We start from the raw sequence: 27,950 nt of genomic DNA on the forward strand, positions 1-27,950 counted from the left end.
AGAAATATGCATTTCTTAGCCCTCGGTTTAAGCTTCCCCTCATTCACGTGAGCATACTTTGGGCACCCAAATATTCTCATATTACTGTAACTAGAAGGAGGACCAAACCATACCTCCTCTGGAGTCTTACAGTCGATAGCAGTTGATGGAGATCGATTCACCAAGTAATTAGCTATAGAAAAAGTTTCAGCCCAAAACACTTTATCTACCCCTACATTGGACAATATACACCGTGCCCTCTCCAATGGCATTATGTTCATCCGTTCTGCAACTCCATTCTACTACAGAGTCTTTCTCACTGTGTGATGTCTCATAATCCCGTGAGTCTTGCAGAAGTCATTAAATTCTCTATCACAAAATTCCAAGCCATTGTTTGTCCTCAAGCGCTTGACTTATTTTCCTGTCTGCTTTTAAACAAGGTCTTCCATTGCTTGAATATAACAAAAGTCTCATTCTTGTGCTTCAGAATATAAACATAAACTTTTCTAGAAAATTCATCAATAAGTGTCATCATATATCTACCACAACCATTTGAAGTAACCCAAAGATCAACATGAATATAATCCACCGTACCCTTGGTCATGTGAATTCCTGTATTGAACTTCACTCTGCACTGCTTCCCAAAGACGCAATGCTCACAGAAATCTAGCTTCCCAATTTTCTGACCACTAAGCAAACTCTACTTACTCAAAACATCCATCCCCCTTTCACTTATATGCCCAAGCCGCATATGCCACAATCTGGTAGTATCTGAATCTGGATCCGAGGATGATACAATAACTGAACCCGTGATTATGCTACCCTGCAGAGCATATGAACATGCTTCTTCGGTCCCTTCATCACCACAAGAGCACCCTTGAAAACCCGAATGACTTCACCTCCAGCCTCGTAAGTGCACCCGATGAGGGAAATCAAATTCTTTCTCAATTCTAGTTTATGCCTGACATCAATCAACATCTGTAATACCCTTAATCTTGAAAGGATATAATTGGAATTTAATTATTTATTTTATTGCATTTTTAATTAATTATTTGACTACGTGGTTAATTATTTATCTGTTTATTTGATTATTTAAATATTGTGTATTTATTTGTATTTAATTGTAATTGTTTATATGTTTATTTGATTGTTTAAATGTTGTGTATTTATTTGCATTTAATTGTTAGGGTTTAAATGATTTGATTCTTTTATATTATTTTTAATTTTAATTTTAACAGGATTGGATTTGGATAGTTGTAATGGACCAACCAAATGGGTCTCATAGACTACTTGGATAAGAAGTTTTGATGGGTATGTTTAATTACTTATGAATATTAGTTATATATATATATATATGGGTATATATGTATATCAGATTAGCAGTACTGTTGTTATTATTATTAGTATTAATAATAATATTATGGACAGTCAATTGTGTGTATATATATATAGTTTCCTTTTCTATTTTATTTTTCCTTTTTCTTTTCTTTTCCATTAAGGCAGAGCACTTGGGGTAGGATTAGGATTAGGGTAAGTTTAGTAGATTATATATATATATATATGTATGTACGTATAAGTTTGCAAGGGGTTTTGGTTTTTACGTGCATAATATGTAGAGGCAGAGAGAGAGAACGTGAGCGAGGAAGAGAGGAAGGAAAGAAAGGCCGGCCAAGGAGGGAAGGCCGAACCCGAAGGAGGAAGAAGGGTTGCTCATGGGTTGGACCAAAAGCAACAGAGGACTGTGAAGGCAACCAAAGGTCCCCAGAATCAGAGGAAGAACGCAGAAAAGGAGGTTTAAGGTTTTCAATCCGAAATCTTTAAGGCAAGTTCTTCTTCTAACTCTTCTGATTTGATCACGTGTTCTATACATGCCTAGGTCAATTCCAGGATAATTAAATATTAAAATCGACCATGTTTGCATGCTTAAACGGATTAAAAACAATATATATATGTTTATGTGTTTATGTTTGTTTGATTTTGAACTTTGATGTATGAAAACTTGTTTTAATTTGTTCTAGTAATGCATAATGGCTTAAAATAATTATTATGGATTGTATGGGACTTAGTGCAAACACATAGGACCCTTAACGGAGGAGATCGGAGCGAGCAGAGGTCACTGGAGTTGGAGAAAACGACTTGCAGCAGGAACGATTCGACTTAGTTCCAACTAAGTCGGCTCAATTGCTAAACGAGTCAACTCAGTTGGAACTGAGTCGATTTCTTCTGAGAAGGAGATGACTTAGTTAGGCTGGAACTTGGGTACGACGTTTTGAATGCCCAGAATTGATTTTAACCTAATTTATTTAATTTTAATGGATTAAATAGGCTTAGTAAATTCCCAGAATGTATAATATACCTTAATATGTTAAGGAATTGGACAATATGGAATTTTAAATAACTTATAAGTTGTTTAATGGATGATTATATGGATTTAAATTATTTAACATTTAAAAAAGGTTATTTAAATAATTATAATATTGACTATGGAGGTTTATATTATTTAAAGTGAGATATAGGTTAATTACTTGTGATGTAAGTTAACTACATGCTATTTAAATTGTTTATATTGCTTAAATAAATGCAACAGATATCTATATAATTTATATCATGTTTTATTTTTGAATTATTTGATGTATATATATTTGTTTGGATCAATTATTGGATTGTGTGGAAACCATTGTTTGGTTATGGATTAACGTACCATTATTAGGATATATGGGCATATTATGGATAGACTAGCTAATAAGTTAAGTCTCATCTATTCGTGTTAGGTCACGGAACTATGTGGATGACATGCCACTGAAGGACTATAGCGGATAGTTTATTTTAAGTTTTGGATACGATACAGATATATATATATATATATATATATATATATATATATATATATATATATATATATAGATATGTACCACAATGTGAGCTTGAGTTCTCAGGATTTAGGGGGCGTATATTGCCCGGGATGCATAGCTAGATATAGTGGATAGTTGAGTGCCCTGGTAGATTTTAGTACTCATGCCCACTATGTGTGCGTATTGCATGTTGCCCATTATTCAGTTGAGGTCGCCTTATAGTCTAGTGAGAGTCTTTTAATATGTATCTATATATATACGGACTATGTGGTTATTGTATGAGTTGACTATGATGCATATGTTTATCGGGTCTCTGTTTGGGATATAGTAGAGTAGAACTTGTTCATAGGCCTGACCCACTATTATTTTTTTCAGGTGTTCGTCAGGTGTAGAGATTGTTTGTGTAAAGCGACTAGTCTTCATCACTCTTCTGATTATCTACTAGGATTCTATTTTATGCTTTTAGACTTGGATTTAGTTGTTTATTTCAGTTATTGATTTAGTTAAGATTTTATTAAGGGTCCACATTATGGATTTCCGAGTTGTAATCTAGAGGATTATTTGTATCAAAGTATTTGGAGGATTATTTTATTGGGATATTATTTTGGAAAATTTAATATTAATTTTCTTTCAGTTTTATTATTTATTATTTATTTATCTTTTGTAATCCGTGTTTGTTTATTGCATTAATTGTTTGATTATCTCTCGATATCATGAACAGACCTGATCAACCCGTGTTCCAAAATCGTTAACAAATTTTTATATTGTAAGAAGATCCATGGTTTACTACAATTTTTAGGGAGATTTTCACTTCTCCATGTTACTTTTCAAGTCTCTTTAAAAATCTTAGAATTTGGTTTTAAATATTATTACAATTTTAATATAACTTAATTGTCAGAATTGTGAAACACTGGTAAAGTTTTGTGAACATTTTCATGAACTTTTAAATCCAGATTGATTCTAAAAACATAGTTTATGACCTTCATAAGTTCTTGAATTGCTTGCAAAGTTTTTGTTTTTTGTTTTTTTTTTGGGTCAAAATTGCAACAAAGTCCCTATCGCAGCCTGACCCGTTGGTTTCCAAATTGTTATGGGGGCATGCTTAACTGATTTTGGGCGGCAATGGAAACTTATGTATAGTGAAAACCCGCGCGAGTGGAGGGAGATGGTGAAAAAGCACCCCCTCCCTCTCTCTTCACATCTATCTCACCGCTTCACGAAATCAAAGCTTGCACATCTCATCTCTCGCTAAGCCCTATAATTTTTTTAGTTGTGATTATTATCTCAACCATTGCATTCTTTTGAATTAGAGACCGAAAAGAATATTCTTTTTTGTTGTGAATGTTCTTTTTAAAATTTTTAAGCCTTTCAAATAGACTTGATTTTTCATACAAAAACGTGAGAGTTTCTGTTTGATTTCTTATTTTGTGACTCATGAACTGATTAGCTGCAAATTTAGTGTTTTGGAAGTAGCTAAAACACAATGATCTACTAGCAATTACTATAATTGCGTTTCACTAAGAAGCAGTAGTTGGTAATAGATTATCCTGTTCTTCCTCTATTTTTACCATGTGATATATATACACCTAATTCTGGTTCATGAACCCAACTCATCTTTTTTGAACTACAAAGAAAATTATTTATAGCGAACTTGTAAGAAAAGCCTTGCCCGTTTTGTTCTAACCCAAACCCAAATTATGTATAGGGGGAGTTCTAACATGTACTATGTGATCAAGTGTGATTACTGTGATCAAATCATCACACTGCTCATACACATTACTTTAATCTTACATTTTCTTATTTAGAGCATCAAATTTGAGCTTGAACATTTCAATGTGATTCATCAAAATCATCACACTGATCATCCATGATTTTTTCGGCAAGTATCATGCATGTTAGTTAAATATCAATTTAAGCTATAGAATACATTTTCTTGTTTTTAACTTTCCATCAAAATGATAGAATCGAATCGAATCCATACGGTATTGCAGGAAACTAACAGAAATAAAAGAGGAGTTAACTTGTTTGAGGCTCACCGCCTTGCTCGAAAACTGTTTGGTGAGGAAAATATACAGAATTGCAACAGTATCTAAAATTTCAAAGCTGATATTTCCTCTTTTGAGCATGCATATACTACATGTATGGTCTATAGGTTTTTATTTTTTTAATGATTATTCGCCACCAAATCAGGTAGTTCGGCAATATCATCTTCTTTATCAGTTGGAAACACTCATTATGGCGACCTATTTGGACAGACGTGAGACACTAGACAAGCTACACGTACAATCCCACATTAATCTAAATATTTTAAAAGTGAAAAAATTATATGTGTTGTCAGACTAAAACCCAAAGCAAAATATCATACCATGTGCTCACGCAGCATTCACTCCAATTTGATTACATATTAATACTGATTATTAATACTATTAATAATCAGTTACTTTTCACAGAATTTCATTTGCAATGATATTTGGATTTTTAGGTTTCTTAATATCAGTAAATACCTAGTTTCTTGAAGAAAAAAATAAATAAATAAATTTAATTAATTTGTAATTTCACGTTATTAAAACTAAAATATGCTTTCCACATTCACTATAAAATGACGAAATTACTAAGATTATTGAAAGTTGTTCATCTCCATTTCAAAATTTCTCCTCCAATTCAGTCACCTCCCCATTCTCTCCGTAGCACCACCAATTTCAGCGTCACCACCCCAATCAAAACATCTTTTGATCCATCACTATCACCAACTTGGATTTCTTTTCGTTTCACGCTAGTTAGCACCACCACAACCACCACCCCTATCCGAATATCTTTTGTTGATCTATCACTGGCTTGATCACCAAGTCAGCTTTATTTTCATTCATCAGGAATGATTGTTTTGCCACCATATCAAAATAGTTTGACAATAGCATCATCTTCTTTATCAATTGGAAACACTCATTGTGACGACCTATGTTGAGACACTAAAAGAGCTACTCTTGCAATCCACATCGTCTGAATAAGGTAAACGTAAAGAAGTTATATAACTTGTCGGGCTCAGGCCCAAAGCAAAATATCATACTATGTGCTCACTCAACGTTCACTCCTCCTCAAAGATTTGGTTACATATTAACACCATTTGGTTTGCTCAACCAATTGTTAAAACATAGCAATACGACAAATGTCAAGAAAACTAGATACGGATACCAAACAAATGGAAAAGACCACTCCTACCAAACAAATGAGGGTGTCAGCCCCATCCACTACCTTCCCTCAAACAAACAAAGAGAAAAGAGAACACGCCTCATACCAATTTGATGTCTCTGTCTTCGACCCATTTTTCTGTTCTTCATATCAAAAGCGACAACACATTTTTCTGTTCTCCATATCAAAAGAATCCACTCAAGCGAAAAATGAGGACCTATTTGGTTTGTAACTCTGAAAAAAGTTCTCAAAAATTCAGAGAACAGGAAACTGTTTTAAGATAACTGCCTTTTTATTACAGAGTTTTAAAAAAACTGAACCAAACAGAATTTTTGAACAGTTTTCTGAAAAACAAAAAACTGTTCTCAAAGTTACAAACCAAGCAGACCTTTCACAAAATTTTATTTGCATTGATGTATGAACAGGTTGCCATACCCAACTGCTGACTAACATGATCATTTTAGCTGATTTTAGTAGATCCAGACTCAGATTAATCAGATATCAAACTGCCCCTGAATACAATTTTAAAGCCCACTGAAAGTAGAAGTCTAAAGACCAAGAAAAATGTACTTCTAAAGCACACTTTACAACATTACTTGGTTTGACCAACTATAATTTAGACATTTCAATCTAAATCTGCAATGGCACATTCAAAGATCAGCTTAATTTTGTACAAATAAAGAATCCATCCACAACATACAGGGATCAATGGAAATTTTGGTAATACTACATTAGAAGAATCAATAGAGGCCATATTTGAAACCCTCAAGTGCCATTATTTTAGAACTTCATGCTAAAATGGCACTATAGAATTCAGTACAAGTCCCACGTAGCAATTTTTGACTGAATCCGAAATAAGAACCCTTAGATACAATTTTGCACATTGACACGTGGAGCTTACACAAGGAAATTTTAAAAGGGAAAAAAAAAATGAAAAAGGAAGTGATACCAGACTGAAATAGAGCACTCACAAGTCTGACTGCACAGAAGTAGCTACAAGAAATGACATACTTTTCAATCAGAATCATGATACATCTGTAAGGTTCTCCCCATGCACAACTGGAACATTCTTTCAGTAGACGATGCTGCGTCCAGTAATCTCCTGTAAACAATATAATAACCAGAAATATAAATGTTAGCATATTTGTCATACTTATATGCATGATATTTATTGAAATAAGAAGCAAAAGAGGGGAGGGAAAGAAAATAAAAACAACCAAAAGAAAACAAAAAAAAAAAAAAACAAAACCTACTTCAATCAAATCAGAAATCCAACCAACACCACCACAAAAGGTTTATGAAATACTAAGCAGAGGAGAGAGATTGCTTGCTTGACCAGAGAACCAAGATGTTGCTGGAGGCCTGAAAAATTCAATTGACAGTCAATGACATCAGGGTTGAAGATGGCACTGTATAATTCGCATATTTCTAACTGTACTTCAACTAGAAGCAAACATTATTTTTTTTTTTTTCTTTTAATAAGTAACTAGAAGCAAACATCATGATAACAAACTTTATCAAACTTTCAATCACATTATTTTCTAATTGCTAGGTCCGAAAGCAAAAACATATGAGCAAGAGAAACAAGTCTGGATGCAATGGTTTGGTCAAACTGATGCATGCTCTCCAGTCATACTATCCATATGAAACCAAATATGCCTATCACAACCAGATATATATAAACCTTCCCTTTCAAACGTTTACCACATATTGTAATAAAAACAGCCGCAGATATTGTACAGAGGATTTCATGGTAAACATAATATTACTAAAGGGAGTGGTTAATCCATGACTTTGGAAGTTGACATCACAAAACAGAGCGATTGAAATGTTTTTTGATAACCTAATCACTTAATTCTGAATGGATTAAGTGTTTATCCGATTAACTGAGTTTGATAACGCATTTTAAATCACTTAGACGATGACTTCACTTATCAGTGAATGTTTTGAACACTTAAAAGAGCAAAAAAAAAAAAAAAAAAAAAAAAAAGGAGCAAAAAAAAAAAAATTAAATAAAAATCTGAGTTTATAATTACAGCTTAAAACTTCAGCACTTAAATTTCCAGTACTTTTTAACTTTTAATTTATCAAACACCACCTAAGAAGCATGAAATAGCACACATATATATATATACACACACACACAAACTAATATTCAGTGAAAGGTAACAACGGAACTTTATTAAATTAATTAATATACATGTTTGGAAACTTTAAAGCACTGAAATGTGAAAGAATTAAAAGATCTCTCCAATTTTTCATGCATCATGCATACAAGTTTTATTTAAGCTCTTAACTTGAAAGATTGAATCACAAACAAATAATAGTCCCAATTCTGAAGCAATAAAAAGGTTTTTTGAAGAAAAAAATATATAAAAGTTTCATTGCATTGAATATAATCTATCCAAACATCCATGCATTGGATGGCCACTCTAGGCATCAATATGTAGGATGTAAACTTTGGGTTCCAACAAATTGGCAAGCCAAACTTCGCTACGGGTCAAAGGCCAAATGCTACAAAGAATAGAAAGTAAAAAAAAAATTCAAATTTCATTTTTAACTACAGGCGTTCCCCCTCTGGTTGTGATAAAAACACAAAAAATATAGCGGCAGCTAGATTATTATGAAGCAAACTTTCACTTATGTCAATATCGTAGAAAATGTAGACATCCTAAACCACAGAAAGGGGCAGGCACTTCATATTTTACCTATTCCACTTTTGAGTATGGATTTAAATCAGACAGATTTAAGGTTACACGTCTCCAGCACTGTCACTCTTAAGGTCCAAGAAACGAAGATGATAAGGAATGTAGATATGACATGGCAAGGTGCCAAGGACACATCATCACAAAAGTTCTCAACACAAAAGGACATAGATATGGTGGCAACACGACTCAAAATAAATATACGTATTTTTATACGGAGTATTATAGAGGATTTAATGGAGGAATCAGTGGAGGAAAATCTTTCAGTAATTGATGTTGATTCCTATTATTGAAGATTTGGTGTTACTAGAGGAATCAGTGGAGAAAAATCCTCCTCGTTTCCTATTATCTAATTCTTTCCATTCTCATAATTTCTTCTCCTATATAAAGGAGCTTCCACCATTGTATTGTGTATGAATTGAGAGAGTATTATAAAAGTGATGTAACCCTTTGGGCTCTTTGTGTCATGGATGTAGGCCTCAGTGGCTGAACCACGTAATATATGTGTTCTTCTTGTTTAATTTCTCTCTTCACTTCTATTTTATTATTTACAACATGATATCAAAGCCTAATTTCTCTTCTTAGGTTCAGACCCCTATTTTGGGGGTGTTCCCTTAGCATCTGAAATGTTGCAAAGGGTTTCTCGGTATTATTTGTGACTTGTTTGGGTTGCCGGTTTGTTCGGCAGTAATGTTCTTCGCCTTTGCCGTGTCTCCAAAAAATTTTATTGACTTGTTTGAGTTACCAGTGTGTTTGGTAGCATTGTCTTCTTCTTTGCCATGTCTCCGACAATTTTTATCGACTTGTTTGGGCTGCCGGTGTGTTTGGTAGCATTGTCCTCGCCTATACTGTGTCCCCGACAATTTTTTGTTGACTTGTTTGGGTAGTCGGTGTGTTCGGTAGCATGATTTTTCATCTTCTCTCTTTATCATTCACACTTGTTGTGAGTTTGCCACCACCTATTCAGAAATGGTCTAAGGAGACATAAGTGTTTCTTTTTATAGTTTGAGGAGACTGTGTTGATTCTTTCATCTATATTGTTTAAACATATATATAAAGGGAAATGGTTTGAGGAGGACATTGTTGATTCTTCCATCTATATGTTTTAAACATGTATATGAAGGGAAATGATCTGAGAAGACATTGTCAATTGTTTATGGTCTGAGGAGACATGATTAGTTGTTTATGGTCTAAGGAAACATTGTTAATTGTTTATAGTTTGAGGAGACATTTTTTAATTGTAAATCAGCACTTCATTTGAGAGAAAATCATCGCTATTCGGATTTGCCCTCTACAACTTGTAGATTCTGAAGAAGGGTGCTAACAAGACCGTGTTTGAAGATGCATTGTCCAAGTTGGGCGTCTCAGATATCCACGCACCAACTTGAAGGGGAGTGTTAGCAGATATTGTTGTTACTGGCTTATTTGTTATTACTTATATAACGTTGGGGCTTATGTGTAATTTCTGAAACTTATTATTATAAATAGAATGTAGTGGAAGGATGAAAGTATTCTTTTCATTCTTTCTCTCTTTCCCCATCTCTCTCTCTCTCTTCCTCTCATCTGCTTTATTCTCTTTTTCTTCTTCTTCTTTATCACTCACTTTCGATTTCATTATATCTAAAAGTCAACATAGTATCAGAGAATGGTTTATAAAGCTCTAGGTTTGTAGTTGAAACCCTAGGGCAAGTTTGTGTAAGCCCTAGTGGGTGTGAAGGGTTTTGGAGAGATTCCAAGATGGGATTTTTTTTATAGCTATTGCAATCTTGATCGGTGTTTTTTTTTTGTGTTCGCGAGGTTCTGCAATAGCGATTTTTTCTTCGTCGTTCACGATTCTGATATGGTCTACTTTGTTGCTTTCTAGAGTTTGTGTGGTGACTGTGTGGTCGCCTTTTTATGTATCTCAGAAGACAGTAATATTTTTAGTTGAAGTTTGTGTTAGAAAGGTGATTCTCTACGTATTTTGTTGCTGTTTTTGTTTCTAAGGATTGTATATCCAGAAATTGTTTGATAAAATGTCTGGCTCAGAGGTGACTTCAAAAGCAGCTGGGTCTTCTCCTAGTCTGACTCCAGTATTGGGAGGTAGTAGTGATCACCATCTAGGCCTTTGTATTACGACTATTGTATTACGACTATTATGCTGGATGAGATGAACTATATGGAGTGGGCTCAATCTGCTTGCATGCAAATCACTGGTCGTAGGATGATCGACCATATCGAAGGGACTATCACGTATCCCTCCAAGAGCAATCCTGAATTCAAAGAGTGGAGTGCAAATAATGCACTAGTTATGACGTGGTTGTCGCAGTCCATGCAACCATAGATCAGCAAAGGGTTTTTGTTTGTGAAAACAGCTAAAGAGCTATGAACGACTGTGGAAGAGACGTATTCCTCGGTTGGTAATTTTGCAAAACTGTATAGACTCCAACAACAAATTTCAAGATTCAAGCAAAAAGACCAAACTCTTGCTACATATTACCACACTCTACGTGGTAAATGGGAAGAGTTAGATCACTACCTAGACTACATACCTGTGTGTGCAGCTGATGTTAAAGCATTTAATGCTGTGGTAGAAAGGAATCAAATCTATGAGTTCTTGGGTAGTTTGCATCCGAGATAGGAGTATGCCAGGGTACAAGTGTTACGCATGTATCCAGCCCCTACTTCTGTTAGAGATGTGTTTTCATATATCCAGGCTTAGGAGAGTAGAATGAAGGCTATGTCTGCACCTGTATACACTAAGCCTGAGCCAGAAGTACCATTGTCTGAGAGGCTTGCTCTTGCCACACAACAATGGAACAAGCCCAATCCTCCAAAAGGAGGGAAACAGGATGACAAAAGCAAGTTGAGGTGTGATCAGTGTAGGCGTACGCGGCACATTAGGGAAACATGCTAGAATTTACACAGTCGCCCTACTCCAGCTCCTGCTGATGCGAATGCTAGGCCAAGGCCTAGTCCATTTGGGGGGTTAGCCACGGCACATACTGCAGAGCGTGAGACTGCTTCTACTGGTCATGCCTCCCCAAGGCCACTGAGTTCTTTGTCCGGGGCTGCACTTAATGCTTTTTGACATCTACTAGCACAACATTCCTTCGTCTCCACCTCTAACTTCGCTCAGACAGGTACCTCTCATTCGGCACATCAAGCTTCCACATTATTTGGTGGACCACCCTAGATCATTGATTCAGGAGCCACTAATCACATGACTGGTATGGCATATGATTTTTCTTCGTACAATTTATATTCTAGTAAGGATAAGGTTAGAGTGGCTGATGGCACCTTCACCTCCATTGCGGGGAAGGGCACTGTTTCTGCCTCTCCTAATCTTACCTTATCCTCTGTTCTTCACGTCCCAAAGTTAACCAATAACCTCCTTTCTGTCAGTCACATTACAAAAGGCTTGAATTGTAGTGTAACCTTTTTTCCATCTCACTATGTGTTTCAGGACTTGGACACGGGGAATACGATTGGAAGTGGACGTGAGGACAGTGTCTTGTATTTGCTGAAAGCAAGGCCAAATTCTTATTATGTTGCAAATCAATCTAGTGTTAGGCATAATAATGTCAATAAAGATCTGTTAATGCGATGGCATAATAGACTAGGTCATTTCTTCCTGTTTTAAAGGGTCTGATTCCCCAGTTTGCTTCTGTTGAATCTTTTGAGTTAAATTGTGAAACATGCGATCTTGCCAAAAAATGTAGTGTTTCTTATCGTACTAGTATTAATAAAAATACAGCTCCTTTGCAGCTTGTTCATTCTGATGTGTGGGGTCCTGAATCTACTACTTCATTACTTGGTTTTCGTTACTTTGATGTGTTTGTTGATGATTTTAGTCTATATACTTGGCTTTTATCTTATGAAAACCAAAGATGAAGTTCATTCCATTTTTAAAACCTTTCATATGATGGTATATACTCAATTTGGTTGTCCCCTCAAAATCCTTCAATCTAATAATGGAGGAGAGTTTATGTATGGTGGTCTTGCCTCATTTTTTGCTGATAACGGGATTATCCATCAAAGGTCTTATGTCGATACACCACAACAGAAAGGTGTAGCTGAAAGAAAACACCATCATATTACTGAGGTGACCCGTTCTCTTCTAATTGGGATGGGAGTGCCTAAAAGTTATTGGGCTGATGCAACCTTTACAACTACATACCTTGTAAATCGAATGCCTTCTAAGGTTTTTGGCTATCAATCCCCCTTCTCTGTCTTACACCATGACACTGCCTTGTTGACTGTCCCTCCGAAAGTGTTTGGTTGTGTTTGTTATGTTCACATTCATCATCGCAAGGACAAAATGGACCCTAAGGCAATCCGATTTGTCTTTCTTGGATACTCTGCCACTCAGAAAGGGTATCGGTGTTATAACCCTACCACTCATCATCGCTTTGTCTCCATGGATGTTACATTCATTGAGTCTGTTCCTTTTTTTTTCCATTGCCCGGGATTCTCTACAGGAGGAGACTACTATACAGGTAGAGAATCCGTTGTCTATTCAGAGGGAATGCCACCTTCCTATGTCTATTCCCATTCAGGGGGAGCTTCTCACTGAGGTGCCTATGTCTAGTCCTCCTAACAATAATGATTTGCAGCAGGGAAAACAGCCAATTGTCTACACTAGGAGGGCAAAACAAGTTATTGACTCACCCCAGGACCAAGAGGTCTCCATCGATCCAGGTAATTCCTTTCCTGATTCTTTTCCCAATAGCATTCCTGTTGATCTTGATGTCCCTATTGCCTATTGTAAGGGAGTTCGTAGTTGTACAAAGCATCCCATATCTTAGTTTGTATCCTATGATGCCTTATCTCCAACATATCGTGCTTTCACTTCATGTATCTCCTCTGTATCTGTTCCTTCTAGTGTTCCAGATGCTCTCAGTCAAACTCCATGGAAGAAAACTATGCTTGAAGAAATGAAGGCCCTTGAGAAGAATGGTACTTGGGATATTGTTCCATTACCTAAGGGTAAGAAACCAGTAGATTACAAATGGGTCTACACAACAAAGTATCATGCAGACAGAACAATTGAGAGATATAAATGGTTAGTTGCAAAGGGCTTCACCCAGACCTATGGAATTGATTATCTGGAACCATTTGCTCAAGTTGCCAAGATGAACTCTATACGTGTTCTTCTTTCGTTGGCAGCTAATTTAAATTGGCCCTTACATCAGCAGGATGTAAAGAATACTTTCCTTCATGGTGACTTGGAGGAAGAGGCGTATATGACTATGCCACCAGGGTTTACGCTTGCTAATGGTCAGCATTTAGTGTGCAAGCTAAATAAAGCTTTGTATGGGTTAAAGCAGTCGCCACATACTTGGTTTGAGAGGTTCAGCACTGCTATGAAAAGAGTAGGGTACACACAGAGTCAGGCAGATCATACTCTCTTCATCAAGAAGCACCAGGGCTGCACCACTGCCCTTATTGTATATGTTGATGATATTGTTATCACTAGAAATGATTCGGAAGAGATTCGTTGAATGAAGTCATTCTTGGGGATAGAGTTCGAGGTTAAAGACCTTGGATCATTGAGATACTTTCCTGGCATCGAGGTGTGCAGATCGAAGAAATGGGTGTTCATTTCTCAACAGAAGTATGTGTTAGATTTGTTAGCTGAAACAGGCAGGCTTGGAGCTAGACCTATTGCTATTCCCATTGAGCAGAACCATAAGCTTAATGATGTAGATGGAGATCCATTAGATGATGTGGGAAGATTTCAATGATTGGTTGGGAGACTGATTTACTTATCTCTCACGCCCGGATATTGCCTACGCTATTAGTGTGATTAGTCAGTTTATGCATGATCCATGTACACCTCACCTTGAGGCAGCTCATCATGTTCTTCGCTACCTCAAGGGTTCACCTGGTAAGGGGATATTGTTTGGCAGTCATAGCCACTTGCATGTTGAAGCCTATACTGACGCTGATTGGGCAGGGTTTGTGACAAATAGACGATTTACTTCAGGATATTAGACATTCGTTGGAGGTAATCTTGTTTCATGGCGAAGCAAGAAACAGTCTGTAGATCTAGTGCAGAGGCTGAGTTCAGATCCATGGCACATGGAGTTTGTGAGTTGTTATGGCTACGTACGATGTTGGGTGAGTTAGGTTATCCGATTCGCGAGTCAATGAAGTTGTTTTGTGACAACAAGGCTGTTATTAACATTGCCCACAATCCAGTTCAACATGACAGGACAAAGCACATTGAAGTCAATCGACACTTCATCAAGGAAAAGCTTAAGGAGGAGTGTTGTCAGGGGCTCATTTGTTATTACTTATATAATGTTGGGGCATATGTGTAATTTCTGAAACTTATTATTATAAATAGAATGTGGTGGAAGAATGAAAGTATTCTTTTCATTCTCTCTCTCTTTCCCCATCTCTCTCTCTTTTTCTCTCATCCGCTTTCTTCTCTTTTTCTTCTTCTTCTTTATCACTTGCTTTCGATTTGATTATATCTTAAAGTCAACAGATATAATAGCCATGATTTATGGGATGACATACAATATTAGCAGAGATTTGATAGCCATAGAATATATTGTGATTCGATTTAGATTTGATTTAATTTCCTTTCTTGTAATACGAGCATATGCTTTTTTTATCAATAAATACTAGAGCTGTGAATGAGTGATTTATCTCATTCAAGACTTCACACAATTCTCTCCAATTTCTTCTTTTTATATTTATACTGATATATACTTTAACATGTATAGAATACAGCAAGGTTGGGATATATTTGTGATGGTGTACTATAGGGGTGGTGGCGATTGTGGCTGATACAGGTGATAACGAAGGTAGATGTTACTGGGTAAGAAAAACAATTGATTCAAATTAGAGAGTATGGTTTGGATTAACTCGAATCAGGTTCAGAGTCTGGGATTATCTCTCTCCCTCCCTCTTTAAATGTTGTCCGATTTGGGGAGGAAGTTTACTTCTCATTCTAGAGTTTTGTTATTTTCAAGCTTTTGCTTCATCCATTTTAAATTACACCATCTTATCTCTCGTGTCTTCTGCATGCCCATCACATGTCAAATCTTTAGAAGAGACTAAGAAACAAAAGACAAGAAACATTTCACACGTGTCTAACACATGATAGACACAGATACTACACACTTATAGACGTGCATGTGCTTCCTAGCTTAAGATTGTACAACTCTTGATTCCTAAATGATAGCAAATTTATGGGGGTAAAAAAGGTAATCAAGGCTCAAACTATTTTAAAATGAAGTTTTCTGCCCTTATCCTTGAGAAGGGAGGTGCTTCTGACATTAAAGACTTTAGACCTATTAGCTTAGTGGGTTGTATCTCTAACTCATAGCTAAGGTTCTTGCTCTTAGGATGAGGGGAGTAATGGACGGGGATTATTTCTGATTCCCAGAATGCTTTTGTCGGAGGACGGCAAATTCTTGATTCAATTCTTATTGCAGGCGAATGTGTGAATTATAGGTTGCGAAGTGGTGTTCCCGGAGTCTTATGCAAACTTGACATTGAGTAAGCGTCTGATCATGTGAATTGGAATTTCTTGTTATATTTGCTACAAAGAATGGGGTTTGGAAGTAAATCGAGGAAATGGATTGAGACATGTCTTTCGTCTGTCAAGTTCTCTGTTCTTGTGAACGAGTCTCCTGCTGGTTTCTTTTGGTGCACTCGGGGTTTAAGACAAGGAGATCCCTTGTCATCTTTCTTTTTTCTTATTGTTATGGAGGGTTCAAGTAGACTTATGTGAAGGGCAGAGGATCTTGGTCTTATTAAGGGCTTTATGGTGGGAAGAGATCTAGTCCATCATATGGAGATCTCTCATTTACTTTTTACGGACGACACCCTGGTTTTCTGTGATGCTGATGTGTCTCAACTTAAATACTTGAGGTGCATCTTGGCCTGTTTTTAGGCTATTTCGGGTCTGAAAGTCAACATGGCTAAAAGCGTGCTTGTTCCGGTAGGGGATGTTCAAGATATCTCCTCTTTAGCTGCAGTCCTTGGGTGTAGGGTGAGTTCTTTCCCCATTCCGTATTTGGATTTGCCCCTAGGGGTTTCCTCTAGGATAGTGGGGAGGGACCCTGTGATTGATAGGTATGTGAAGAGATTGGCAGGATAGAAAAAGCAATACTTGTCTAAGGGGGGAAAAGTTACGCTTATAAAGAGCACTTTATCGAGCCTTCCCACATATTTTTTTTATCTATGTTCCAAATTCCATACTCTGTTGCAGCTACGATTGAAAAAATTCAAAGAGATTTCCTTTGGCGCGGAAGGTGCGAAGAGTTTAAGTATCACCTTGTCAGATGGGAACAAGTTTGCAAGCCCATGAAGTTGGGTGGTCTTGGCATCAAAAGATTAGTTCCCTTTAATCAAGCTCTCTTGGGTAAATGGCTGTGGAGGTACAAGAGGGAAAGACATCGCCCTTGGCGTAGGCTAGTTTCATGCCAGTATAGGGAAGAGAGTGGTGGTTGGTCTACTCGTCCAGTTTCTCTCGTAAGAGGAGTTGGGGCACGGAAATCCATTCGGAAGGGATGGGATGCGTTCTCTTCTCACATCAGATTCAAAGTTCGTGATAGCAGATGTGTTCGTTTCTAGGAGGATCTTTGGTGTGCAGACCAGCCTTTATTTCGTATATTTCCCAGATTATACAGTATTGCAGTTGATAGACATGCCTACGTAGCTGATTGTTATCAGCTTGATAGTAGTGGGATTACGTGGCACGTGCACTTTCGGCGTTCTTTTCAGGATTGGGAGTTGGACGAGGTATGTGTTTTCCTGGATTTGTTGTATCGACAGGAGGCAGTTGGTAGAGGTAGTAACGATTTGACATGGATTCCCTCTTCCCATGGTCGCTTCGAAGTTCATTCCTTATTCTTATGCCTATCTAATTTTAATTTCGTTGATTCCGTGGAAGACCATCTGGCGCTCTATTGCTTAAACTAGGGTGGCATTCTTTGTATGGACTGCTATATGGGGTAAGATCCTGACGATTGATAATTTAAGGAACAGGGGTAACTGTTTTCTTAACTAGTGTTGCCTATGCAAACAAGATGGTGAGTCAATTGATCATATAATCTGCATTGCCCCGTGGCGAGCGACTGTTGGAATCTTATTTTTGGTCTGTTTGGTATGCGTTGGGTAATGCCTCGTTTTTCTAAAGATTTGATTCATGCTTGGAGAAGATGTCGTGTGAGAAGTGGTGTACGCAATTATTGGAAAATTGTACCACATTGTGTTTGGTTTGGTGGTGCATATAGAAGAAGAGGAATAGAAGAATGTTCAAAGGGAAAGAGTCGTCCACAGCGACGCTGAAACTTCACATCATTCACTCTTTTCTGTTACGTGAAGAGGAAGTCATGTTCCTCTTCCGATGATTTAATCATTTTTTTGGATTCTTTGGGCCTTAGACCCCGGTTCCACTTTCGTATAAGGGACGCGTTCCCCTCTTGAACGCCTTTTTATTTAATTATTACTTATCAAAAAAAAAAAAAAAATTTAAAGTTTTCTAAACTGAAAAAGAAAGTCCCATTTGAATCCAGGAACAAGCAATGAATTTTATCTTATTTTTCTGGCTTTCTAGATAAACAAATTAACCTATCGATTGATATACCACACAAATGCATATGTATATGTGTTGTCAGGGGCTTATTTGTTATTATTTATATAATATTGGGGCTTAGGTGTAATTTCTGAAACTTTATGATATAAATAAAATGTGGTGGAAGAATGAAAGTATTCTTTCATTCTCTCTCTCTTTCCCCATCTCTCTCTCTTTTCCTCATCCTCTTTCTTCTTCTTTTTTTCCTTCTTCTTATACTTTAATTTGATTATCTCTTAAAGTCAACATGGTTTCAAAGCATTGCTTGTAAAGCTCTAGGTGTGTAGTTAAAACCCTAGGGCAAGTTTGTGTAAACCCTAGTGGGTGTGAAGGGTTTTGAAGATATTCCAATATGGGATTTGTTTGCAAGGAAGTAGTGTTTTTGATCTGTTGCATTCTCGATTGGTTTTTTTTTGTGTTCGCGTGATTCTGTAACAACGGCTTTTTCTTCGTCATTCATGATTCTGGTATGGTCTACTTTGTTGCTTTCTAGGATTTGTGCGGTGACTGCGTGGTCGCTTTTTTTATGCATCTCAGAAGACGATAATCTTTAGTTGTGGTTCTTTATATATTTTGTTATTGCTTTTGTTTCTGGGGATTTTATATAAGGGTGGCAAAAGTTGACATGACCTGCCAACACGACACGAGTTAAACAGGTTTGGGTTGACCTTAAACGGGTTCGGGTCATAAATGAGTCGACACGATTAACCCATTTAGTTAATCGTGTTGTGTTTGGGTTGAGGGGTTCAATTCATATAACTCGTTTATACACGTTTAACTATATATGTCGTAAATAAATTTCTATTTAAGTTCTAAAATTATTATATAAACTTGTATCTTATAATTTAATATTTTATAAACTATAAACTGTTTAGTAATTTGGCTGATTAAAACTTATATTTTTTTTAGTATTTTTTTGTAATTGAGTATTATTAATAATTTAAATTATATATATATATATATATATATATATATATATTGGTAAATAGGTCATTAAACGGGTTACACATGTAACCCGTTTAATAAACAGGTCGGGTTAATGTTGAGAGTTCCTGACACGATTATTAAACAGGTCGTGTTCGGGTTAAGATGTTTAGTATAATACCCTTAAGTTGACACGACATGATTACGACCCACGAACACGAATTGCCACCCCTAATTGTATACCTAGAAGACGCTCAGAGGTGACTTCAAAAGAAGCTGGGTCTTCTCCTAGTCTGACTCCAGTATTGGGAGGTAGTAGTGATCACCATCCAAGCCTTTGTATTGCAACTGGATGAGACGAATTACATGGAGTGGGCTAAATCTGCTCGTATGCATATCACTGGTCGTACGATGATCAACCATATCGAAGGGACTGTCACGTATCCCTCCAAGAGTGATCCTAAATTCAAAGAGTGGAGTGAAAATAATGCACTAGTTATGACGTGGTTGTTGCAGTCAATGCAACCACAGATCAGCAAAGGGATTCTGTTTGTGAAAGCAGCTAAAGAGCTATAGACGACTGTGGAAGAGACGCGTTCCTTGGTAATTTTGCAAAATTGTATGAACTCCAACAACAGATTTCAAAATTCAAGCAAGAAAAACCAAACTCTTGCCACATATTACCACTCTAAGTGGTAAATGGGAAGAGTTAGATCACTACCAAGACTACATACCTGTGTGTAGTTGATGTTAAAGCATTTCATGCTATGGTAGAAAGGAATCGAATCTATGAGTTCTTGGGTGGTTGCATCCTAGATATGAGCATGCTAGGGTACAAGTGTTAGGCAGGTATCTAGCCCCTACTTTTGTTAGATATGTGTTTTCGTATATCCAGGTTAAGGAGAGTAGAATGAAGGTTATGTATGCACTTGAATACACTAAGCCTGAGCTAGAAGTACCATTGTCTAAGAGGTTTGCTCTTGCCACACAACAATGGAACAAGCCCAGTCCTCCAAAAGGAGGGAAGCAAGATGACAAGAATAAGTTGAGGTGTGACCACTGTGGGCGTACGCACCACATTAGGGAAACATGTTGGAATCTACACGGTCACCCTACTCTAGCTCCTACTCATGCGAATGCTAGGCCCAGTCCATTTAAGGGGTTATCTACGACACATACTGCAGAGCGTGAGACTGCTTCTACTGGTCATGCCTCCTCAGGGCCACCGAGTTCTTTGTCTGGGCTGAACTGATGCTCTCCGACATCTACTAACACAACATGCCTCCATTTCGACCTCTAACTTCACTCAAACAGGTACCTCTCATTCGGCACATCAGGTTTCCACATTATCTGGTGGGCCACCCTGGATCATTGATTCAGGAGCCACTGATCACATGACTGGTATGGCATCTGATTTTCTTCATACAATCTATGTTCTGGTAAGGATAAGGTTAGAGCGGCTAATGGCACTTTCACCTCCATTGCGGGGAAGGGCACACTTTCTGCCTCTCCTAATCTTACTATATCCTCTGTTCTTCGTGTCCCAAAGTTTACCAATAACCTCCTTTCTGTCAATCACATTACAAAAGGCTTGAATTGTAGTGTAACCTTTTTTCCATCTCATTGTGTGTTACAGGACTTGGACACAGGGAAAACGATTGGAAGTGAACATGAGGACAATGGCTTGTATTTGCTGAACGCGAGGCCAACTTCTTCTTATTATGTTGCAAATCAATCTAGTGTTAGGAATAGTAATGTCAATAAAGATATGTTAATGCGATCGCATAATAGACTAGGTCATTTAGCCCTTCCTGTTTTGAAGCATGTGCTTCCCCAGTTTGCTTCTGTTGAATCTTTTGAGTAAAATTGTGAAACATGCGTTCTAGCCAAACAATGTCGTGTTTCTTATCCTACTAGTATTAATAAAAGTACAGCTCCTTTGCATCTTGTTCATTCTGATGTGTGGGGTCCTAAATCTATACTTCGTTACTTGGTTTTCGTTACTTTGTTCAGTTTGTTGTGTTTGTTAATGACTTCAGTCGATATACTTGGCTTTATCTTATGAAAACCAAAGATGAAGTTCATTCCATTTTTAAAACCTTTCATAAGATGGTATGTACTCAGTTTGGTTGTCGCCTCAAAATCCTTCGATCTGATAATGGAGGTGAGTTTATGTATAGTGGATTGTCCATCAAACATCTTGTGTCAATACACCAAAACAGAACGGTTTAGCTGAAAGAAAACACCATCATATTACGGAGGTGACCCATTCTCTTCTAATTGGGATGGGAGTGCCTAAAAGTTATTGGGTCAACGCAACCTTAACAGCTACATACCGTATTAATTGCATGCCTTCTAAGGTTCTTGGCTATCAATCCCCCTTTCTATATCTTACACCATGACACTGCCTTGTTTACTGTCTCTCCGAAAGTGTTTGGTTGTGTTTGTTATGTTCAAATTCATTATCGCAAGGACAAAATATACCCTAAGGCAATCCGATGTGTCTTTTTTGGATACTCTGCCACTCAGAAAGGGTATCGGTGTTATAACCCTACCACTCCTCGTCGCTTTGTCTCCATGGATGTTATATTCTTTGAGTCTGTTTCTTTTTTTTCCACTGCTCCGGATTCTCTACAAGGGGAGACTACTATACAGGTAGAGAATCTGTTGTCCATTCAGAGGGAATGCCCCTTTCCTTTGCCTGTTCCTATTCAAGGGGAGCTTCTTAGTGAGGTCCCTATGTCTAGTCCTCATAACACTAATAATTTGCAACAGGGAAAGCAGCCAATTGTCTACACTAGGAGGGCAAAACAAGTCATTGACACACCCCAAGACCAAGAAGTCTCCCTCGATCCAGGTAATTCCTTAGTTGACATTGATACTCCTGATTCTTTTCCTAATAGCATTCCTATTGATCTTAATGTCCCTATTGCCTATCGTAAGGGTGTTTGTAGTTGTACAAAACATCCCATATCTCAGCTCGTATCCTATGATGCCTTATCTCCAACATATCGTGTATCTCCTTTGTATCTGTTCCTTATAGTGTTTCAGATGCTCTCAGTCAAACTCCATGAAAGAAAGCAATGCTTGAAGAAATAAAGGCCCTTGAGAAGAATGGTACATGAGATATTGTTCCATTACCTAGGGTTAAGAAACCAGTAGGTTGCAAATGGGTCTACACAATAAAGTATCATGCAGACGGAACAATTGAGAGATATAAAGCTCAGTTAGTTGCAAAGGGCTTCACTTAGACCTATGGAATTGATTATCTGAAAACATTTGCTACAGTTGCCAAGATGAACTCTATACGTGTTCTTCTTTCTTTGGCAGCTAATTTGAATTGGCCCTTACATCAGTTAGATGTAAAGAATGCTTTCCTTCATGGTGACTTGGAGGAACAGGTGTTTATGACTATGCCACCGGGGTTTAAACTTGTTAACGGTCAGAATTTAGTGTGCAAGCTAAATAAAGCCTTGTATGGGTTAAAGCAGTCGCCGCGTGCTTGGTTTGAGAGGTTAAACCCCGCTGTGAAAAGAATAAGGTACACACAGAGTCAAACAAATCATACTCACTTCATCAAGAAGCACCAGGGCTGCACCACTGCCCTTATTGTATATGTTGATGATATTGTTATCACTGGAAATGATTCAGAAGAGATTTGTCGAATGAAGTCATTCTTGGGGACATAGTTCGAGGTTAAAGACCTCAGATTATTGAGATACTTTGCATCGAGGTGTGCATATCGAAGAAAGGGGTGTTCATTTCTAAACGAAGGTATGTGTTAGATTTATTGGCTGAAACAGGTAGGCTTTGAGCTAGACCTATTGATATTCCCATTTAGTAGAACCACAGGCTTAATGATGTAGACGAAGACCCGTTAGATGATGTGGGAAGATTTCAGCGATCGGTTGGGAGACTGATTTACTTATCTTTCTTGCGCCCAGATATTGCCAACGTTGTTAGTGTGATTAGTCGGTTTATGCATGCTCCACGTACACCTCACCTTAAGGCAGCTCATCATGTTCTTCGCTACCTCAAGGGTTCACCTGGTAAAGGGCTATTATTTGGCAATCATTGCCACTTGCGTGTTGAAGCCTATATTGATGTTGATTGGGCAGGGTCTGTGACACATCGACGATCTACTTTAGAATATTGCACATTTGTTGGAGGTAATCTTGTTTTATGGCGAAGCAAGAAACAGTCTATAGTAGCTAGATCTAGTGCGGAGGCTAAGTTCAGATCCAAGGCACATAGAGTTTGTGAGTTGTTATGGGTACGTACGATGTAAAGTGAGTTGAGTTATCCTGTTCGTGAGTCAATGAAGTTGTATTGTGACAACAAGGCTGCCATTAGCATTGCCTACGATCCAATTCAACATGAAAGGACAAAGCATATTGAAGTCGATCGACACATCATCAAGGAAAAGCTTCGCCTTGGGCTGATTTATACTCCATACGTCAACATACATGACCTAATGTTTTGACTAAGAGTGTGAGGAAGACTTACTTGATGATTATGTTAGTCAAGCTGGGCATGATAAATATCTTTGCACCAGCTTGAGGGGGAGTGTTGTCAGGGGCTTATTTGTTATTACTTATATAATGTTGGGGCTTATGTGTAATTTTTGAAACTTGTTATTATAAATAGAATGTGGTGTAAGGATGAAAGTATTCTTTCATTCTTTCTCTTTCACTATCTCTCTCTCTTTTTTTCTCTCATATGCTTTCTTCTCTTTTTCTTCTTCTTTTTTATCACTTACTCTTGATTTGATTATATCTTAAAGTTAACAACCCGTTCTCTTCTAATTGGGATGGGAGTGCCCAAAAGTTATTTGGCTGATGCAACCTTAACAGCTACATACATTTTCAATCGCATGCCTTCTAAGGATCTTGGCTATCAATCCCCCTTCTCTTTCTTACACCATAACACTGCCTTGCTTAATGTCCCTCCGAAAGTGTTCAATTGTCTTTGTTATGTTCACATTCATCATCGCAAGGACAAAATGGACCCTAAGGCAATCTGTTGTGTCTTTCTTGGATACTCCGCCACTCAAAAAGCTTATCGGTGTTATAACCCTACCACTCGTCATCACTTTGTCTCCATGGATGTTACATTATTTGAATTTGTTCCTGTTTTTTTCCCACTACTCAGGATTCTCTACAAGGGGAGACTACTATACAGGTAAAGAATATGCCGTCCATTCAGAGAGAATGCCCCCTTCCTTTGCCTGTTCCCATTAAGGGGGAACTTCATACTGAGGTGCCTACGTCAAGTCATCCTAACACAAATGATTTGCAGCAGGGAAAGCAGCCAATTGTCTACACTAGGAGGGTAAAACAAGTCATTAACTCACCCCAAGACCAAAAAGTCTCTCTCGATCTAGGTAATTCCTGAGTTAACATTGATACTCCTATTGTTTTTCCCAATAGCATTCTTGTTGCTCTTAATGTCCCTATTGCCTATAGTAAGGGTGTTAATAGTTTTACAAAACATCTCATATCCCAGTTTGTATCCTATGATGCCTTATCTCCAACATATTGTGCTTTCCCTTTGTGTATATCCTCTATATCTATTCCTTCTAGTGTTTCAGATGCTCTCAGTCAAACTCTATGGAAGGGAGCCATGCTTGAAGAGATGAAGGCCTTTGAGAATAATAGTACTTGGGATATTGTTCCATTACCTAGGGGTAAGAAACCAGTAGGCTGCAAATGGGTCTACACAATAAAGTATCATGCAGACGGAACAATTGAGAGATATAAAGCCCGGTTAGTTGCAAAGGGCTTCACTCAGACCTATGGGATTGATTATTCGGAAACATTTGATCCAGTTGCCAAGATGAACTCTATATGTGTCCTTCTTTCTTTGGCAGCTAATTTGAATTGGCTTTTACATCAACTGAATGTAAAGAATGCTTTCCTTCAAGGTGACTTGGAGGAAGAGGTGAATATAACTATGCCACAAGGTCAGAATTTAGTGTGCAAGCTAAATAAAGCCTTGCATGGCTTAAAGAAGTCGCCACGTGCTTGGTTTGAGAGATTCAACACTGCTGTGAAAAGAGTAGGGTACACACAGAGTCATGCAGATCATACTCTCTTCATCAAAAGAAGCACCTGGGTTGCACCACTGCCCTTATTGTATATGTTGATGATATTGTTACCACTGGAAATGATCCAGAAGAGATTCATTGAATGAAGATGTGGAAAGATCTAGGCTGAATTGTTAGGAAATTAATTAGGGAGGATTTTTAGGAATTATCCATAGTTAGATAATTGACTTTTTTAAAATTATCATCTGTATATATCTTTTGCTTAGATTGAATTTGTAATATACTTCTATATATATAGGCCTGTAAACTAACATATGATATATGAAATGAGAATATCAGAACTTATTCTTTTTCACCTTTGTGTTCATGGTATCAAAGCCGCCCTCATTAGGACAGTAAATTACTGCATTGTTCTGCTGATTATCTGATAAAATTAGCAAATATTCATCGTTAATTCTGATCGTTTATACTAGAATTATAGAAGACTTATTCTTATATTTCTCTTCGTCGTTTCTGGATCATTTCTTTGGTTAAATCCGCGATGTCTGGAATCTCCACTGAGGAAGTTTTGGCCGATTCTTCAAATGCTCAGAAATCCCAAATCACTTCATTTGGTTTATATGACAACCCAATCCTCCAAATTACCACTCATCGGCTGAATGGACAGAATTCTCTACGGTGGTCTCAATCCGTAAAGTTGTTCGTCTGGGGGCAGGGGAAGATTGGTTATTTAACTAGTGCAAAGTAGGGCCCAAAGGAAGATGATCCAGCATACGCCGTTTGGGATGCAGAAAATTCCATGATTATGTCATGGCTAGTGAACTCCATAGAATCGGAGATAGGCCAGACATTTATGTATCTCTCCACTCCCAAAGAATTGTGGGACACAGTGAGTGAGACATACACATACTTAGGCAATTCCGCACAAGTCTACGAAATTAAAACAAGGATCCGAGAAACAAGACAAGGAGATCATACTGTTACAAAGTATTACAACATATTACAAGGTTTGTGGCAAGAACTTGACCTGTTTTATGATTTTGAATGGAAATGTGCAGGTGATAGTGCCCAGTTCAAAAAAAAAGTTGAGAACAACCTTGTTTTTGAATTTTTGGCTCGACTCAATGCTGAGTTAGACAAAGTGAGAGGACGTATTCTAGGCAAAGAGCCACTGCCTACCACTAAAGAAGTTTTCTCGGAAGTTAGGAGGGAAGAGAACCGCAGGTTGGTGATGATGGGAAAGAAATCTTCTAGCACTCATAGTGAGAACTCTACACTCAATGTAACAACCACTGAAATGGCAGCAGCTGCAGTTAATCCGAAACCAACAAATCACCCACATCAGAAGATTGAAGAGAAAACCAAGATCTGGTGTGATTTCTGTAAAAAACCAAGGCACACGCGAGAAACATGCTGGAAACTACATGGAAAACCAGCAAATTGCCAAAAAAATTCTCCGAATAAAGGCAACTTGAATGAAATAGGTATTCCATCTTTAATTCCTGAAACCAGCAATGAAGAGGGCCTTTCTCGTGACCTTGATTTTCCTATTGCACTTAGAAAGGGTACGGGCTCTTGTACCATGCATCCTATTGCTAAATATGTGTCCTACCATAGATTGTCTCCAAATTATAGAGCTTTTACCACTAATCTCTCTAGTGTTTCAATTCCTAGAACTATACAGGAGGCCTTGAATCATGCTGAGTGGAAGGTAGCAGGTATGGAAGAGATGAGGGCTCTTGATAAGATCAAAACTTATGGAAGAGATGAGGCCTTGAATCATTCTGAGTGGAAGGCAGCAAGTGCAGAAAAAGTGGTGAACCGAAAGCAATTCCAAGGGCTGGTTGGCAGACTCATTTATCTTTCACACACTTGGCCAGATATTCTTTGCCGTGAGTGTAGTGAGTCATTTATGCACTCACAAGGAGAAGAACACTTTGAGGCAGTCTACCGGATTCTCAAATACCTAAAGGGATCCCCTGGAAGAGGTTTGTTGTTTGAAAACCACAGCCATCTAAAGATTGAAGCCTATACCGATGCTGATTGGGCAGGTAGTGTAACAAATAGAAGGTCTACTTCAGGTTACTGTACTTATGTTGGTGGAAACTTGGTAACTTGGAGGAGCAAGGAACAAACCGTTGTAGCAAGGAGTAGTGCAAAAGCTGAGTTCAGAGCAGTTGCACATGGAATTTGTGAACTTTTGTGGCTGGAAAGATTACCTGAAGATCTTAAAATCTCAAGTCCGATGCCTATGAAGCTTTACTCTAATAATAAAGTTGCAATCAACATAGCTCACAATCCTGTCCAACATGATTGGACTAAGCATGTGGAAGTTGATCGACATTTTATTAAGGAGAAATTGGAAGGAATGATATGTACGCCCTATATTCCTACAAAGGAAGAAGTAGCAGATATCCTCACTAAAGGATTACCGAAGGGGAAATTTGACAATCTTATATGCAAGCTCGGAATGCAAGATATTTTTTCGAGCCAGCTTGAGGGGGAAGTGTGGAAAGATCTAGGCTGAATTGTTAGAAAATTAGTTAGGGAGGATTTTTAGGAATTATCCATAGTTAGATAGTTGACTTTTTTTAAATTATGATTTGTATATATCTTTTCCTTAGATAGAATTTGTAATACACTTCCTATATATATAGGCCTGTAAACTAAAATATGATATA

The 27,950-nt window shown here is 37.6% G+C and overlaps 1 protein-coding gene across 3 annotated transcripts in view; it reads right to left on the reverse strand.

Moving 5' to 3' along the window:
• Positions 1-6,722: 6,722 nt before the first annotated feature.
• LOC132297535 (uncharacterized) overlaps positions 6,723-27,950 on the reverse strand; it is a 57,975-nt gene continuing 36,747 nt past the window's right edge. For 2 of the 3 annotated variants that reach the window (XR_009479261.1, XR_009479245.1), the window contains 2 exons: positions 7,271-7,379; positions 6,723-7,119 (listed from right to left, as the gene is read on the reverse strand). The gene's annotated coding sequence lies outside the window, so the exon portion shown is untranslated. The remainder of the gene's footprint in view (positions 7,120-7,270; positions 7,380-27,950) is intronic. The other variant, XM_059794924.1, reaches the window with a different exon arrangement.

Source organism: Cornus florida, unplaced genomic scaffold (assembly GCF_030987335.1).
Source record: "Cornus florida cultivar Cherokee Brave unplaced genomic scaffold, ASM3098733v1 CherokeeBrave_3.0.0_Hap2_Chr01, whole genome shotgun sequence".
NCBI lineage: Eukaryota > Viridiplantae > Streptophyta > Magnoliopsida > Cornales > Cornaceae > Cornus > Cornus florida.